General features: G+C 30.5%; 1 protein-coding gene across 3 annotated transcripts in view; it reads left to right on the plus strand.

Moving 5' to 3' along the window:
* Positions 1-4,365: 4,365 nt before the first annotated feature.
* LOC117168869 (glycogen-binding subunit 76A) overlaps positions 4,366-17,266 on the plus strand; it is a 158,061-nt gene continuing 145,160 nt past the window's right edge. For all 3 annotated transcript variants that reach the window (XM_033354753.1, XM_033354752.1, XM_033354754.1), the window contains exon 1: positions 4,366-4,575. The gene's annotated coding sequence lies outside the window, so the exon portion shown is untranslated. The remainder of the gene's footprint in view (positions 4,576-17,266) is intronic.

Raw genomic sequence — 17,266 nt, forward strand, 5'->3', positions numbered from 1 at the left:
AATTATATCATTATTTAAACAATGAATTATTGTCTATTTACAAAATTTCTAAAAATTGAGCCAGAGATGTTTAATTTTTGTCAAATTCCTATTCTGAACAACTTTTTCTTGAATAATTACATAATTTTGATATATTCTGCTAACTTTTAACATATCTCTATTTCTGTAAACAATTTATATTTGCTCTAGCAGTTTTTTTCGATAACCTAAAGAAAAAGGAAATAAAATAGAACACATCCAATTATTCTTCTGACTGTACAGTTTATACAAAAAACGTATTAACAATTTGTTAATAGTTAAATATAATTTGTTTAAATCAATTATTTTTCCAAAATATATTTTTTAAATCGTATCAATTATATTACTGATATTACTGTCTGATATTACTGCCCGATATTACTGTAAAATATCTTTCAGCAGTGTCAATTACTACAGTTAAATGTTCAACTATTGTTAATTCGCGCAGATAATGTTCGTTCTTTATCCATTCTGATGCGTTTTCTTGAAGAATTCTTGGAGATAAATTCTACTAATTGTGCAAAGTTAACTAAAGTAAAGTTTTTATCATTTTAATTATTATAAATTAACTAAAACATAGCACTTCGTCCTCATAAATCTTGTTCGGGGAAAATGTAGAAACTTGAATCATAATTTGCATTCTTGAATGTACTTTTTTATATTTTAATCATAGTCAAAATTGTAACACCATAAAGAATGCAATAATGAATGTACTTATATTATTTAAATTTTATTATGACCTTTATGGTTTATTTAATTGTGCGCCAAAAAAGATGTGAACCATCCATACTCAATTTAAAGAACATTAAGAAAAATATATTATATTATGTTTAATTCAGAACATAATATTTGAAAAATATGTTTGGAAAAATAATTGTTTAAACAAATTATATTACTTTAAACAATTGAAAACTTGTTAATATATTTTTGTATAGACTATTCAGGCAGAAAAGAAATTCTATGTCTTCTATCTTATTCCAATTTTTTTTGTCGAGAAAATGTGCTTAAGCAAATAAAAACTGCTTAAATAAATAAAGATTTGTGCAAAATTAGAAGAAATGAATCAAAATTATGTATATATTCAACCAAAGGTAGCTTAGGATTTCAATTTGCGAAACAATTGGATAACACTGGCTCAATTTTTACAAATTGTTTAAATAGTTATATAATGTTTTAAACGTAATGTAATACTTCAAGAAATTGCAAACTATTATATTTCATTCAGAAAATAAAAGGGCAGCCCCCCAGTTTTCATTTTTGGAGAAAAAAACCCCTATATTTTCCGAAATTCAAATATTAAAGTATTTCAACGAAATAAAACCATACTAATAAATTTAATTTTTAGCCCAGCCTCGCATCCCCCCACCCTGCAAAGCGCCACAAATGTGATTTACAATCAAGAAACTACGTTTTTACAGATTATTGTTCATTTTCAGCAATTTTTGTCATTTCTCTAAACCAAATAATTATAAGTGGAAAATTGAAATATCCTCATCACTTTTTGTGCAATTTGTAATTGTTAAATAAATTTAATTGATAAAAACATTCATTTTAAAAAAAGTCGTATTTTCTTAATGAGGTGTAATAGTTAGTTATTTTCTGAAGTAGCACAATTTTAAAAACATTATTTGATTATTTAAAAAAATAATCATTCTTTCTTAACAAAATATATAAAAATTGAGCTAGATATTGTACCTTGTTCCTCAAGTTGATATCTTATGCTACTTTTTATTGAATAATTACATCATTTTGATACATTTCTTCCAATGTTTAACTTATTTCTATTTGTTTAAACCATTTTAATTTGTTTCAGCAGTTTTGCTTTAAAAACTTTTCAAAAGTAATATAAAATTAAACATATACAATTATTTTCCTGTCTGTGTACAGTATAGAAGAAATATATTCGCCGTTTTTCATTTTTTTGAAAACAAACTGCATTTTTTTAAATGATTTTTTTCCCGACAAATATCTTAAAAATAATATTTTATTAATTAAACATAATATTTAATGATTTCGAGAAGTATTAAATTCTTCTACAAACTTTTTGTCTTTGTTTATACCATTATTCTGTTTTTCAAATTCCCTTCAAAATTGAGTATAGATGGTTTACGAATAAGAATTCTTTAAACACTGACATGACGTTTTTAACATAATTTACTAGTGGGAATCATTCAAAATATACCAAAATACACACACACACATATGTTTGATGTCTTCCAATTTTTAGTGAACAATATTTGGTTTTTATCTTCTCCTAAAAATATTAGTTCAGTTTATTTAAATGTGGCAAATAAAGTAGATCTAAGTTTTGTTCGCTAATATATGAACAACAATTTTTTTGTTATTTATTACATTAATGATTTGTTTGCGTTGACACGGAACATTGGTACCACTTTAAAGTATAAAAAGTTAAAAATTCAACATCTTCCAAATTGTGAAAATGTTAAATTAGAAATTTTGTTTCCTTTACGTTTCACAGTTGAAAACTTTTTTGTTGCTTATACATTTAGTTTGGTAATTCGCCAATTGATAATGAATGCACGTACGAATACAGTCATTTCATAGCGAAAATTGTGTGAATTAACAAAAAAAAATTATATTATACTTATTTAGTGGATCGTAAAAACCTGTTTCATATATGTCGATTCCAAAAATAATGACCCCTGGTGAATAACTTGGGAAGAGAGTCGAGCCTCCCGCTTGCTGCTCTTGCACCATGCCATTGGTATACCCCCGTGTACTGTACAGAACGCGGCAGTTTCAAGCGAAAAAACATAATCTCCACTTTCAATTGAAAAAAAAACAACAGCAACAAAAACATTTTCGGGAAAAAGCGATTTGAAAGGTTCGGTTTAACTGCCTTTAGATTATGTGATTGAAATATTGCGGCCAACAATTCATGCGTTTAGACGTAGTCTTGATGTAGCCAAATTGACAGCCGTTTGAGGGACACGTGGGAATGCAGGCGAGACCACCGCTTTCCGCTCCTGCCCCTCGCCATCAATTATACTACCGTTTTACTGTATAGCTCGGGCCGTGTGAACGATTTCTGTTGGATTTGGATGTATAACGCAAACTGATGTAAATAATGCGCTGAGATTGCAGTCCTCATGCCGTTCGTCAGGCTTGACTAAGCACTGCCGCTCTTTCGGTCCTACGGCCCCCGCATCACTGAATTCCACGGCTTCAAGTTCTAAGAATATCGTAAACTGAGGGTGCTAATCTCGGGAATCGAGTGTAGGAGGTTTTTTAAATACCCATTTTTGTAAACCATAATCTATCTAATGATAAAAATACTTTATAAAAAGAATTTCATAATAAGACCATTTCTCAATTCTACATATTGTTTGCCTATTTTTGAATTTTTGATCTACTTAACTGGAATAGTTGCCAAGAAGAGGCGCAAGTGTTGCTTAGAGGGCACTCTGTGAAACATATGAGATACCCATATGATTATTGAATTATTGAACCGCTATGATCAATGCTTTTTCGATCCACCATTTTGAATTTTGAAAAATCTGTAGTTAATTAGTTTTATTTGCTACATAGGTGGCTCACTACTGAAATAAATATGCTTATCTTCATTAGTATTATCTCTTTAATCATCATTGTGTTTTTTTCTCATCAAAGATGGGCAAATTAGGGAAAGAAATAAGATAGGAACTTATGTGGAAATCACTTAAGGTCTGCGCAGTAGTAACCTATAACAACTATAGCTGCGCAGTAGTTTTTCTGTCCCTTTTAATATAGCCTAATACAAAATTAGCATTTTGAAAGCAGGTTTCATTAAAAAAATTAGAATCTTATGTGAGATTTCGTGTAGGATCAATTCATAGTTCTCTACATACACGCATCAATATTTCGTGTCCTAATTTGCCCATATAGTTTTATATAGCAGTTATAATGAGTAACCCCATATGGGTTTTCATATTAAGGCATAATAAGGCATTTATAGGTTTCCCATGGGAACGAAGATAGGGCTCTTTACGGGGGAATTCCCTATGCACTGAATTTAAGAAGTTTGCGTATCACTAGATATATTAATGCTTTATTTAAGCTAACATCTGAGTTAAGTGTCAGCTAAATTTTGAGCTGTAACAATTGTAATTATTTTTTTGTGTTATGATATTTTAGTATAGAAATTGAGTGCATAGTACCGGACGCCGGTATACAACTAGCAAATCTGGTTTCCTCTCATAATTTTGTCCGTGAGGTTCTGTGCATGTGCCAATATAAAATCGCGGTCACACACAAACACGCACCTGTGTGGCGCCGCGCAGCTGCGACCTTCACTGCCCTTGTCGTCGCGACGCACAAGAGGCGTCTCATTTCTCACGAATGTGCCACGAGGTACAAGCAACGGCCGCGTCGTGTTTTTTTAACACGCGCGTGTCTCGCCGGTCTTGCGCCTATACTCGGCGCTCACGTAACTCGCGAAAAACTCAAAATTGTGAAAGTGACACATTGTGGCTGATATCAAAACGTTCAGTTTCCATTATAGGCCCTAGGACCCCTTTTTAAATTCAAGGATCGCTCAACTGCTACTCCCACAATTTGGTGAGTCGAGTGTTAATTTGTAAATTTCAACATTTTACCCCTCTTTGCACTTAACTATATATTTGTGTATTACTTGGCAGTTGTCTCTTTATCAATGTTCACCATCAACTATGTGTCAATTGTGTATAAAGGCTATCTGCCACTAAAACTTATTGTTTCATCATATTACATCATACAAGCAGCAGGTAAACACAGAGCAAAGTGTCATAACATTGCAAAACATTAAAAGGTTTAATAATACTTATGATAAGGAAACTTTAAGATTGTTATGGTGATATTGTAATGGGCTTCAAAAGCAATATATTTAAAGATAAGAGCTGACAATCTTTGTTCAGAATCTTTGTTCAGAAGTAGCCAAATTTCCATGGCTTGTTTACTCACATTGGTTTAAATAGACATAGTTAAAATAGTTTCCTTTACCTCAGTGCAAACTCGCCTCAATGCTATTTCGCGTTTTCAGTGCTTGCGATAAATCGATTACCATACAAAAGTTTGGGGTTCAGATCCCCAAACACCAGCTGCCGTAGGTAGCCGTAAAATACAATTCGAGAGTCTAACCTTCGACATTTTTATTTCTGTAACAAAATTCGATAAAACAGCTGTAGAAAGTTGACAAATACATTAAAAAATGTGAATCAGGTTTTAAGTAATTATTAATGTGTACTGCAGTCCGGATTATGAAAATGCGACTCTAACTATGCTAATCATTACTAAAAATTGTAATGAAATCTCGCGATGATTATTTCTTAATTAGCATATCTACAGCGATTTTCGAAAATTCTTGATGAAGAAACAATACATTTGCACAAAAGTATTCTGTGTCCTCAGATCCTGATAAAAACTATCTGCACATATGTGTTTTCTTTTCATGAGTAACTCGGTGATTCTGCGCAAGTCGAGTTCCTGATGTCAAATAGTACATGTATAACATGTTAAGTTTCTTCACCCGGATTCGAGGGTAACTTTGAACGACGATCCTCGTAAAAAAAGTACACATACCTATTTCATTTTCAAAGCAAAATTAATTATAGTTGTCTATTAATAAAAAATGATTAATTACTATAAATAATTATACAAATATAAATGATATATTCACAGAAAAAACAGAACTGATTTTTTTTGCGGTTAATTTTCAAGGAAATAAATTTGAATTTTTTCGCATCGAAACAAAACAAGACTCAATAGAGTTGGCATGGTAATAATTTCCCATGTGGTGGGTGTCGATTAAGGAAAATTATTTTATTTACTTTATTTAAACAAAAAGTTGAAAAAGTGGTAAAATTGTAGATATTGTTGCTTTAATAACACGTACAGTGAAACCCTTCAATAACCCTCCCTGCCAAAGTCCATCCGAGAATTGACGCCGCGCCGCGGATGGGAGTAACAGTTGTTGTGGGGGGTTGCGGTGGCCATTCAGGCGTGGCCAAGCAAGAGCGTAACGATAAGGAGCTCTACCCTAATAGCCTACCTGTATAAATGCGTCACGACGTTCAGTTAATTATTTAAACCGGGAGACACTTGCGAATTAGCACGACAAGAACTCAAGCGGAGCAGCAGTGGGGCTCCATTGCCTCCTAAAGCCGATGGAACTGATCGGATTATTTCGTGCCATGATGAAATAAGTTCGTCATTGACAGCAGCGCCATCTGACCCCCGAATATAAATCGCAAAATTATTGGAGCAATGCTTATGAAAAATAGCAGTGTAGATCAATTCATTTTAATCCATTTTAATTAATTCATTTTAATCAATTTTTAATTAATTCATTTTAATCAATTTTTAATTAATTCATTTTAAACCCTGCCAAGGGGGTCCCCACTACCTTTTTAATTTAGATGGACTGTGACAAGTGTTCTTTTTTATGTATTTTGACCCGCTGAACACGAATCTCGAGGAAGGCTGTCCGTCCGAGTGGTCAAAAAACGTTATAAATAAATGAATGTTTAAACAATCAAAAAAGCATTTTTTGCGTATGAAAAAAATTTCATCGTATTTTTTGAGCCATTATAAGAGGAAAAGTACTGTATTGATTTTTTCGTAGGATCCTTTTTTTTTAAAGAAAAAAATGTCAAACTTTCGAAAAAGCGATTTTCGCCATTTTCGAACTTCAAGTACTCCCGATAGGATTGATATTTTCCAATTATGCTTGCAGATATCGAAAGTACAAATTAATATTTACAATCTACAATAACTTGCTACTCCAAAAAATTATGTTGCGCATGTTTTTTTCGGCTCCGAAAAGCAGCGTTTGGCGGCTCGCGAGCCAGCGTTGCTGCGCGTGGCGGAAGGCCGGTGGCCTAATAATAGGTGCACTATTTGGCCACCATGTATTTCGCCGAAAATATCTTGGTACATATTTACTCCCATATAAGTTCTGAATTTTTGGCATAAAAGTTTAAAAAAATATAAGACGTATAAAACCTGTTAACTGCTATACTTCAACCGCACCGCCTGCAAGTAGCAGTCAACAGGCGTTATACGTCTTACATATTTTAAACTTTTTACCGTTGCAAAAAAAAACTATTGCGATTATTCCGTGACTTTCTATATGGAATTTTAACGTAGAATCCGAATTTCAACAATTCAAAAGTTGATTTTGCTGTTTTTTCGAGTTTTTTAAAAAGGAACCGAATGGGGACCCAATGGGGTCTTTACGGGTACTTTGTAGCGGCTCCGTTCGGTTCCTTCGGTCCGCCAGGGATTGTAAGGTTTGCAGCAGAGATTTTTGTATTTGTCGTCGAATCGGAATACCCTGTTGCAAATTTTGCGCTTGCATGAAACATAATAAATGTAAAGATAAATACAATAAACCAAGCGAGAATGAAACCTAAAATAATATTCCGTACGCCAGTGAGAAACCGTACGTGTAAAAATATATGTAATAAAATAAGCTATTGAGTCAAGTATAACATCATGTATTGTACTGAATTTATTCTACTATTTATTTTAAGAATGTGATAATGGTAAGTGTTCATGCTTATTCATCGGTACGTATGTCGCAAAGCTTATTGAAATTAAGTACCTATAAGTAGGCCACAGACCTTCCGCCACGCGCAGCAGCGCTGGCTCGCGAGCCGCCAAACGCTGCTTTCCGGAGCGGGAAAAAACATGCGCGATATAATTTTTTGGAGTAGCGAGTTATTGCAGATTATAGATCTTAATTCGAACTTTCGATATCTGCAAACAGAATTGAAAAATATCATTCCTATCAGTAGTAATTGGAGCCCAAAAATAGCAAAAACCGCTTTTTTCGACAATTTGACATTTTTGTCTTAAAAAACTAAGCGTCCTACGAAAAAAACAGCACAGTACTTTTCCTGTTAAAATCGCACAAAAAATACGATGCAATTTTTTTCATCCACAAAAAATCCTTTTTTCATTGTTTAAACAATTATTTGTTTATAACTTTTTTTGTACACTCGGACTCGGACTCGGCTGAGAGAGGGGGGAGTAGAAAGAGAGGTCCGATTCAAGTGTCTGAACTTAAGGTCAGACACTTGAAGCGTTGACGTGCTATGTTTTGTTGAAAAGAGTCTGTTTTGTGGATATTGTTGTCTTCGAATTTTTGAATCAAGTTAGCGACCTAGTATCTGGGCCGGTTATTCAATACAAAGCTCTCCTTTTAAAAGAGATGCTGAGCGGGCCGCAAAAGTTTAACCCTTTAACGGCCGAATTATTTCCACCCATTTCCTATACAAAATAACAACTGTTTTGGAGGGTAACAGGGTCTCAGGGTATAGAAAAAAGGCCATAATTCTTACTGCACTCAAAACCACCCTTAAGTTAGAAAATGAAGTTGGAGAACTCTTGATAGGAATATTTGCATTTGAAGTATTTCAGAACATCCATAGGAGTCACCTCCAACCAGTGAAAAAACTTTGCATGTATATGAAGGGTTGTATTTTCATCACTTAGTAAAAAAAACATAGAAGATGTAGACTAATTTCAGTCGTACGAAAAAAGCAAATATTAATTTCATGACATATATCCATTCAAATGAGGGGTTATGTTCCGGTGAAGGGTTGGTATAAGGGATGTTTCTGTAATTTTACGTGAGTATTATTGTTTTTACATCTAAATCTCATTTTATAACGCATTTGATGAAAATCGATCCTGAGGAAACCTATTTATCTATTTTAGAGGGTGAAAACACCCCTAAATTGAGCTCAGGAGGATGTGTATATATTTTAGGTTCTTATCGTAATCAGTATTTTCAACAGCCCTCGCAAACCAATTTTCATCAAATTTGGATGAATATTCAAGTTTACACCTGAATCAGGAGTGCAAACCACCCCCTTAATCGAACCCAAAGGGCTGAATTTTTGGCCCCCTTTCGTAAATCGTTCGTATGGTCTTCACCATGAGATTTTCTTTTTTCACGAATAGCCATATTTTGTGTGTAACCCTGTGACTATATTCGCGATATAACTACAAAAATTACCTCGAAAACAGTGTGCTTTTTGGAGTTATAGTTAACAGATTTCGAAGAGAGTGGATGAATGCTTGTACTTTCTGAAGACTGGGAACACGTAGGTAGCTTATGCCGAAGGGAAAACAAAGCTATCTCAATTTTTGACGGAGTTGTGGATTTTTGAACACGTCTTTGGGACATGTATGCCCCAGTGGCCATTAAAGGGTTAAAGTACGTAAGCTGGTAAAACATTTATTTAACGCGTATCAATAAAGTTTTTTCCTCATTTCCGTTAAATATTCAGTTGACCCTTATCTCCGTATTAGAACAAATATTTTCTACCGTGCATTAAAATCCACCAGAAACGGTTTAAACGCCCCTGACTGTTTACATCTGGAGTTGGCTATAATGAGTTAGTTCCCACCCGCTGTCAGCACCAAAATCAACGCTATTGGAGAGTTTCACTGTAATTAATTAAAAATCATTTATATTAGTTTGTACTCGATAAATAAACATTCATGAAGTGTAACTTGATAGTTTATTGTGAATAAATTATTTTCTACTAAGAATTGTCTTGTTATGAAGAATGGCATACATAAGACAATACATAAGGCGACCCAGGTGGTGACCAGCGGGTTAACTTGAAAACCTATTGTTAAAATCTCAAATCCGTCAACAGCTAAACAATTATTAAAAATGGTTTGCATGCTAAATAAATAGCTGGCTTTTCAGTCTTATATAATCCGCGAATGTAAAAATTGTTCTTCACAACGGAAAAATAGACGAAAATGTGGTATTTTCAATTAGGCGATACTTGCACCTTCACTTCCACAATTAATATACTGTTTGGAAACAGCAAAAAAATTCATTTTTTTTGGATTTTTTGCATTTTTTCCAATGTTTCACAAAATTATTGCACTGTATGACACCAAGTCAAACAAAGCAACTTTAAAAAAAGTCTCTCAAACTAAAAAATGGCTCAAATTGTGCATTTGTTTATCACAGTTGTTTATAGCAATAAGAAATACATTCCTTTTTGTTTTTAATATTTGGGTATTACTTGAAATTAGATTAAAAACGAAAATCACTTCAGAAATACCCAAAACCATTAAAAATTCAACTACGGAATCGTATTTTTAACATTTGCACCATAGCCCTATGGTCATATTAGAAAATTGTTATTTTTTCAAATAATTCGTAAGCTTTTCATTTTGAAATTCTGAGAAAATTTGACAACGTTTTTAAATATTCACTGGAATGATTTTGTCCTTTATGAAGATGAGACAAAAATTTATCAATTTACTGTTAAGGGCATGTGATACTTCATCGCGTGGTCAATCGGGTACAGTTCCTTGGCTTTTTTCACAAAAATGAAGATGTTTAAAAACTGAATTGGGAGATGCTATAAAATATAATAATGGCAATATAATATAGCTTAAGGCCTCCTGATCAATAACTAGTACCCAATAGGCTTTTTTGATCAGGAGGCTGTGAACTATATTATATTGCAATTTCAGCCAATTTGACCGTGGCAGGATTTTAATGTAAATTGTGTGGAGTCCTTTAGAAAATTAAAAATTTGGTTTTAATTAACCCACCAAAAAAGTTTGCGGGACGTCCGTTAGCATGTTATCTATTATTCCCAAGATTTTTAAAACAAAATTTTTATTATTGTAAGGAAAAAACCGGGGGGGGGGGGGACCTAACACTGATAAAATCGATAATTTTTTAAGTAGCACATAAAACCTTACACCGACTACATGAAACTTTACGCCCGATAGAGAAAATTATATTTATCTTTAAAGAAATTAGATCGCTGTACCCCACATTATACTTTCTGCTAAGTACGCTATTTCTTCCTTTAGCGTAATATAAAATTGTCAATAACACCAAACATCCTTTATCTGTTTCATATGCTATGCTTGTTTTTAAAGAGGGTAGGACAAAAAGTATAGTGAGTGCCACGGGTGTACGTCTGTCTTGCCACGCGTGACTGCCACCCGAGCGAAGCGAGGGTGGCAAATACGCACTCGTCAAAATAGCCCTCTTTACGCCCTAGAGATACAATGTACTATTAATGATGAAATTGATTACCATTGTATTAATTATACAATGCAATCCCAAACCATAAACAATCAGGGCCGTGTGAATAATTTCTGTTGGGGTTTTGTCTTTAAAAAATTTCTGTTTTATTTTTACCATTTTGGTTTTATAATATCATAATGAACGTGAAAATTTTTGTGCTTGAAAATGAAACTTTATAAAAGTACTGATTTTCAAGTTTGTACGTACATATATCAGGGTGACCATTTTAATCAAAGACAAAAAATCCCTTGTCATTTCCCATGTCTTTCTCGGTTCGCAAACATTATTCATGGTCAATAAAATAAAAAAATTCGAATTCTAAGGCTAAGAATTTTTGTATTGGAATAATAAAAAACAAACTAAAAATTAAAGAATTCAATTTGGAACTCACGTTCTCATTTTCAATGCTCTAAACTGAAGAATCAATGAATGAACTTTAAAATTTTCAAAACTTTATTATTTTCGTCAATTTTAAGCTGGAAACATTGAAAATTGAAACATTAATTTTTTTTAAACTGAATTCTTCGTACATTTTAAAATAAAATGTTATTCCAAGAATTTAAAACATCCTTGAAAAGGTTTTTAATATTGTATTTCTAAACCTTGAGAAATCTAGAAGCTGTTTTAAATTTTGTCCAAATTAAAATTATTTTTGAAGTTTTTCAGATTTTCTAAATATATTATTAAGTAATAAATGATGAAAATTTTTTATCAAAAATTTTCCACTTCAAACGTTTTTAATTTTTAATTATTCAAGGCTTCGAGTCTGCATTTTGAAATTCTTTATATTAAAAATATCAGTTTAAAAATAAAAATCTAAAATGAAAAATTTTTAAATTAAAAGATTTTCGAATTACGCATTGTAAAGTGAATGATATAATAATTGAAAAGGATAACAATTCACCTCATTATTTTAAAACCTGATAAAATCGAACTTGGCCAGATTTTTCTTCTAAATATTTGTAAATTTCCTGGTAAAAAACAATTCTGCAAAATATACCTTTTTGAGACACCTGCTTTTATTTCGTCTTAAACCTTATATGTATCTTCGAAAGATAAACGCTTCCTCTTGTTTCTTTCGACATTTTCGTAATGCCTGGTTACAACTGGTCACGAAACGCATGGCCTAAACCAAAGATATTATAAACGTAGATGCGGTACGGGGCGTCGGCGTGAGGAATTATATATATAGGACATCGCATTTTCTGCCCTATCGAGGTGCTGCCATCATCGTACTACAAAGTCGAATTCTTGTTTTCTCATTTTTCGTAAAATATGACGGTAAAGCAGTAGAAAAGTTTTTAGAGGTTAGAAAAGTTTGACATGTATGTATCGCTGAATTTTTTCAGATCTGAAGCTTGATCCAGGTTTTCGGTACAGTCTTTTTTTTAATATAAAAAAGATTTTCTCGAAAAATTATATTTTTAATTTAAAAAAAAGTATTATAGAAAGACATTTCAAGATAAACAAGTGCTGAAAGCATTTTTCTTTGACAATTTTTTTTTAAATTGAAATAATCAAATATTTATACCAAAGAAACAACTTTTTTAATGTTTGAAGTATTTAAACATTATTGTTTAAATTTAAAATAATAATTTAAACAAAATATATTTCTGAATAAGATATTTTTGTTGAAAATGTATATATTATTTTTTAAATCACAAAAGTTCTTCTGAAAAATCGAAATGTTAGTTAAAACACACGTGTTTTTATATATTAATTTGTCGGTAAAATTTTTTGTATAATTTTGATTTTAAATTCAAACAATAATTTTTAATACTTTAAATATTAAACAAAAATTTATTTGATAACACCATTTTATTATCGTAGTTTTAATAAATAATTAATATTGATTAAGAAACAGTTTTATTTGGGGAGTCTTATTATTTGGAAATTTTCAAATTCGTTAATATTATAAACTATTCGGGAAATTTATTAGTTTTCGAATTGTATTTTTTGGGACAGAGAGTTTTACCGAGTGGGAATTTTATTTTTCGAGATATTTCAGCCGTCCCCATAGAATTACAGAAAATTTGCTCTAATTATAATTTCGGCGCTCGATCTTGTTGATTTTTTCCTACAGTATTATTAAAAAGAAATGTGTATGGAAATTTTTGATATTACAAAGTTAAAGATAATCTCAATTAAAAATTTAAAAATTCGCTGTACATCCAATTTTTATTCTTGGGTCTTGGCAATTTTTTTCTAATCCATTTCAGTGACTGGTAGGCAGGGGTGATTTTCTCTTAGAAAATAAGTGATTAAAATTTGAAAAAATTGGGTAGGCTTTTTTGACATCTAGGTATGTAAAAAAAAATAAACTGCAGAAAATTTAAAAACTAATTTAAGAACTATTTATACTCTTTTAAGATACCAATACAATTTGCATAACACTAATTGTAAAATTTGCAAATTTTTAGGCCTTCAGTTTAGGAACTTGAATTTTAACGTTGAAATTGCTTCATTTTCAGAATACAGCTTTATTGTTTGAATTTTCAGAATTTTTCGAAATTGTTAAAAGGCGAAAAAGTTTGAATTTAAAATTTAAAAATGCGAAAATACACAATTTTCCATGTTCATTTGCAATCCAGCCAGTCACTTTCTTTCGATTCTTTTGAAAGTCGATCCTTTGCTTTCAGTTTTCTTTTTAAGCTATACCTTGAATTCAACGCATTTCAAATTAAATAATTGCAGCTGAATTTAAATTGAATTATACAAAGGTTTTTTGTTTTATATATAAATTAATCAAAACATTTTATTGGTTTTTCACGACTGTAATTTATAACTCTAAAATGGAATAATTGTAGCTCAAACATGAAAAAGTATAGACTAATTTCATATTTAAAGAGATTCTATCACATATATTGAACTATTAAAACCTCTGACCTTTTTTAAGGTTTTTAAAACTCTTTTAAAAACTTTTTTTAAACAATTTTAGTTGTGATTTCTTAATAAAAGAATAACTGCTATTTATTCTCCATAACAGCAATTTCAAAAATATTTAAAGCCTTAATAATTTAGACATTTTAAATTTGTAGTCTTCAGAATATATTGAATAATTTCAAATTTAAAGCTATTTAAATATTTCGTCTGAATTTTTGAATGGAAAGTGTTCGATAATTTTAGATTAAAACCTCTCAAATTATTTAGTTACAAATTAAAATCATACAACTTCAAGTTTTATTTATTTTTTGATAATTTCCCCCCCCACAAATTATTTTTTTTTTGTAAGAAAATAACGCCTGATTTTTGTATAAATTAACAAATATATATTAAAGTTTCACTCAAGGTCATTTTTGTTCAAAAAGCTTGTTCCTGAATAAATTAACTCTTATTGTTTCCGATTTTGTTCTGTCACTCAGGGTAATTTTCTAAGAAAAATATTGATTTACAAAGAATATTTGTCAAACAATAGAATGGATTTCTTCGCCCGAGATGCAAACGTAAATTGTACTATAGTAAAAACAACTGGAAAAATTTAGACAAAAGCCAAATTTGGTAAAGAAAACAAACCTTTGTCGACCTATAAATACTAATTTTATTCCTCGAAAGATTTTTAAAAAATCTCTTCGAAAAACTTTTATTGCAAATATTTAATTGAAGAAAAATATTTGTTATAAAAATAAAAATAGTACAATTTTTACATACAATTCTTAAAATAAAAAAATCTGTGTGTCAAACCACAATTCAATCCGACTATTCTTTCAAAAGTTATCCGATATACAGCCAACCACAATAAGGACGACGTAGACGCCAGAGAGACAGACAGATACCGATGTAAAAACTTGTTTTTCTGACTCAAGGAGCCTCAACACGTCGAAATTTAATGAAATGTGCGAAAATCATTTTTCGCGTAAAACTCTTCTCATTATGGATGAGAATGTGATAAAATAATCATGGGGCCTTGAAAAAGTAGTGTTTTTCGCCTCTTGACTTTTTTCCATATCAAGCTTTTTTTGCTTCAAATATTCATTTTCGTTTGGTTTTTTGGATTTTGAAAATCCTTTAACTTTGGTAAGTTTGATTTTATCAAAAAAAAGTTGTCAGGATAAATTGTTCATATTTTTTTGTACCATTAATAGCTGTCGATAAAATTTTCAAATTTTGAAAAAAGTGGTCTCAAAAATTTTGAAAAAGCTTCAATTTTTTGGATTTTCATCAAAAATGGCTGTTTAACGAACTTGATCTTTCTTTTTGGTCCCTTGAACAGTGTGTCAAAGCCCAATCCAATTGGACCAGTCTTTCGAAAATTATCCGTTATACAGACAACAATAACGATGACGCCGGGCAGACAAACAGACCCCGACGTAAAAACTTGTTTTTCTGACTCACGGGGCCTTAAAACGTCGATATTTGATAAAATCCGAAAAAGTTATTTTTCATAAAAAACTAATACCTTCTCATTTTTAATGAGAATGTAGAAATTATGAACAAGATTTGTTGAAAAACTTTCAAAGAATAAAATTATTGTCCCGTAAGTTACAACCGAAAAATTACAATTTCAAAAAAATGAAAGTTGTTTTAAATATAAAGCTAGATTCGCGACCGGGACAAATTAGAAAATGAAAGTAAATTTGAAAATTGAACTGCAGTTCGAGTATTAAAAACTAAACAGTGATTGATTTTACAAGGTGATTCTAGATCTGTTCAAAATGATATAATTTATATATTTTAACGTTAAAATTTGAACTAATTTAATTGCAAAGCCTTAGTAGTGACACAAGTGTAAGTTCGAATTAATGGCTTCTTAAATGAACGCCTTTATTCAATTTCAAAATCTTTTTCAAGTATTATTTCAGTATAAAATATTCCATTCTCAATCCATTTGGTTTGGAAAAAAAAAAATTTTCAATAGTAAACGGTTTGAAAATGAATTGTCACAATTTCAGAGTGACACATTGAAACTTGGAATGTTACCATTGTAATTGTTTAATTTTTTTATTTGTATTTCGAAGGTAAAAGTATTTCATTTTGATTCTTAAAGAACAGTTAAATAAGCATTAATTTAGAAAAAAATCAAATAAGCTGGAGGTTTCTGAATGTTACAAAGAAAAGAACAAAATTTTGAGCTCCTCAAGAATTTTGAAATACTAGGAAAACAATAAAAATTTTTGGGTAGATTAAAAATGATTTTTTATTTTGAAAAAGTATATAAGTCAAAGAGAATGTTTAAAAATATTTCAAAACATTTCAAAAGATTTACAATATTAGAAAATCTGGAAGCTTTTAAAACAATTTTGTGTGCAGGATTTTACAAAAATGTTAGGAAAAATGGGAATCAGTCTAAAAGACATTTAAAAGTTCTGAAAATTTTTTTAAATAATTTAAAAAGATTTGAAATAATTTAAACGAGAATAGATACTTTTGATGATTTTAATAATAATTTTATAAAAATTGTATTAAAAAATACATTAAAATACACGTGTGCTTTGAAAGAAAAGAATGTTCTGTCTAAATTTTCTTCGTACCTACATAATAACATTTTTGAAACAAACTTTGCAGGATTCAAGTCAACAACGATTTAAATCAAAATTTATTTTTATTATTTTTTTTATTACTAAAAAATTCGATTTTTCAGAACTTTTTTATGTTTTTTTCTAATACTATGCACACTTTCAAACAAATTTTTTCATCCAGAAATGTATATTCGATTATTGTATTTTCAATAAATAAATAATATTTAATAAACGGTTTTTTAAATGGTTTAAATTCAGGAATTTTCTAGTTCGGATATTTTATGATTCAGGAATTTTCTTTGGGGATTTTTAAAATTCGGTAATATCTTATTGCCTGGAATTTTATTTATTTTATTTTTCGTGAATTTTCCAATTCGACTTTTATATTTCAGGACTTTTATATTTCGGGACTTTTATAATTTCGGGAATTTTATTATTGGTTATTTTTCAATGTACGAATTTTACAATGTCAGGAATTTTTTTTTTCGGGATTTTTCAGTCGCTTTTTCCGAAAAATAAAATTCCCACATCACTATAAAAATTCCGAAATTACAACATTGCAATGTTATAATTTCGGAATTTTTACAGTGATGTGGGAATTTTATTTTTAAGTTTCCAATTCGGGACAATTTACAAGCTTACCGAATTTAAGAATTGCCGACAGAAAATTTCCGAATTATACAATATCCGAGCTAGACAACTCTCTAATTTGAACAATTAAAAAATAGTTAGTTAAAAA

Source organism: Belonocnema kinseyi, chromosome 3 (assembly GCF_010883055.1).
Source record: "Belonocnema kinseyi isolate 2016_QV_RU_SX_M_011 chromosome 3, B_treatae_v1, whole genome shotgun sequence".
NCBI classification, from domain to species: Eukaryota; Metazoa; Arthropoda; class Insecta; order Hymenoptera; family Cynipidae; genus Belonocnema; species Belonocnema kinseyi.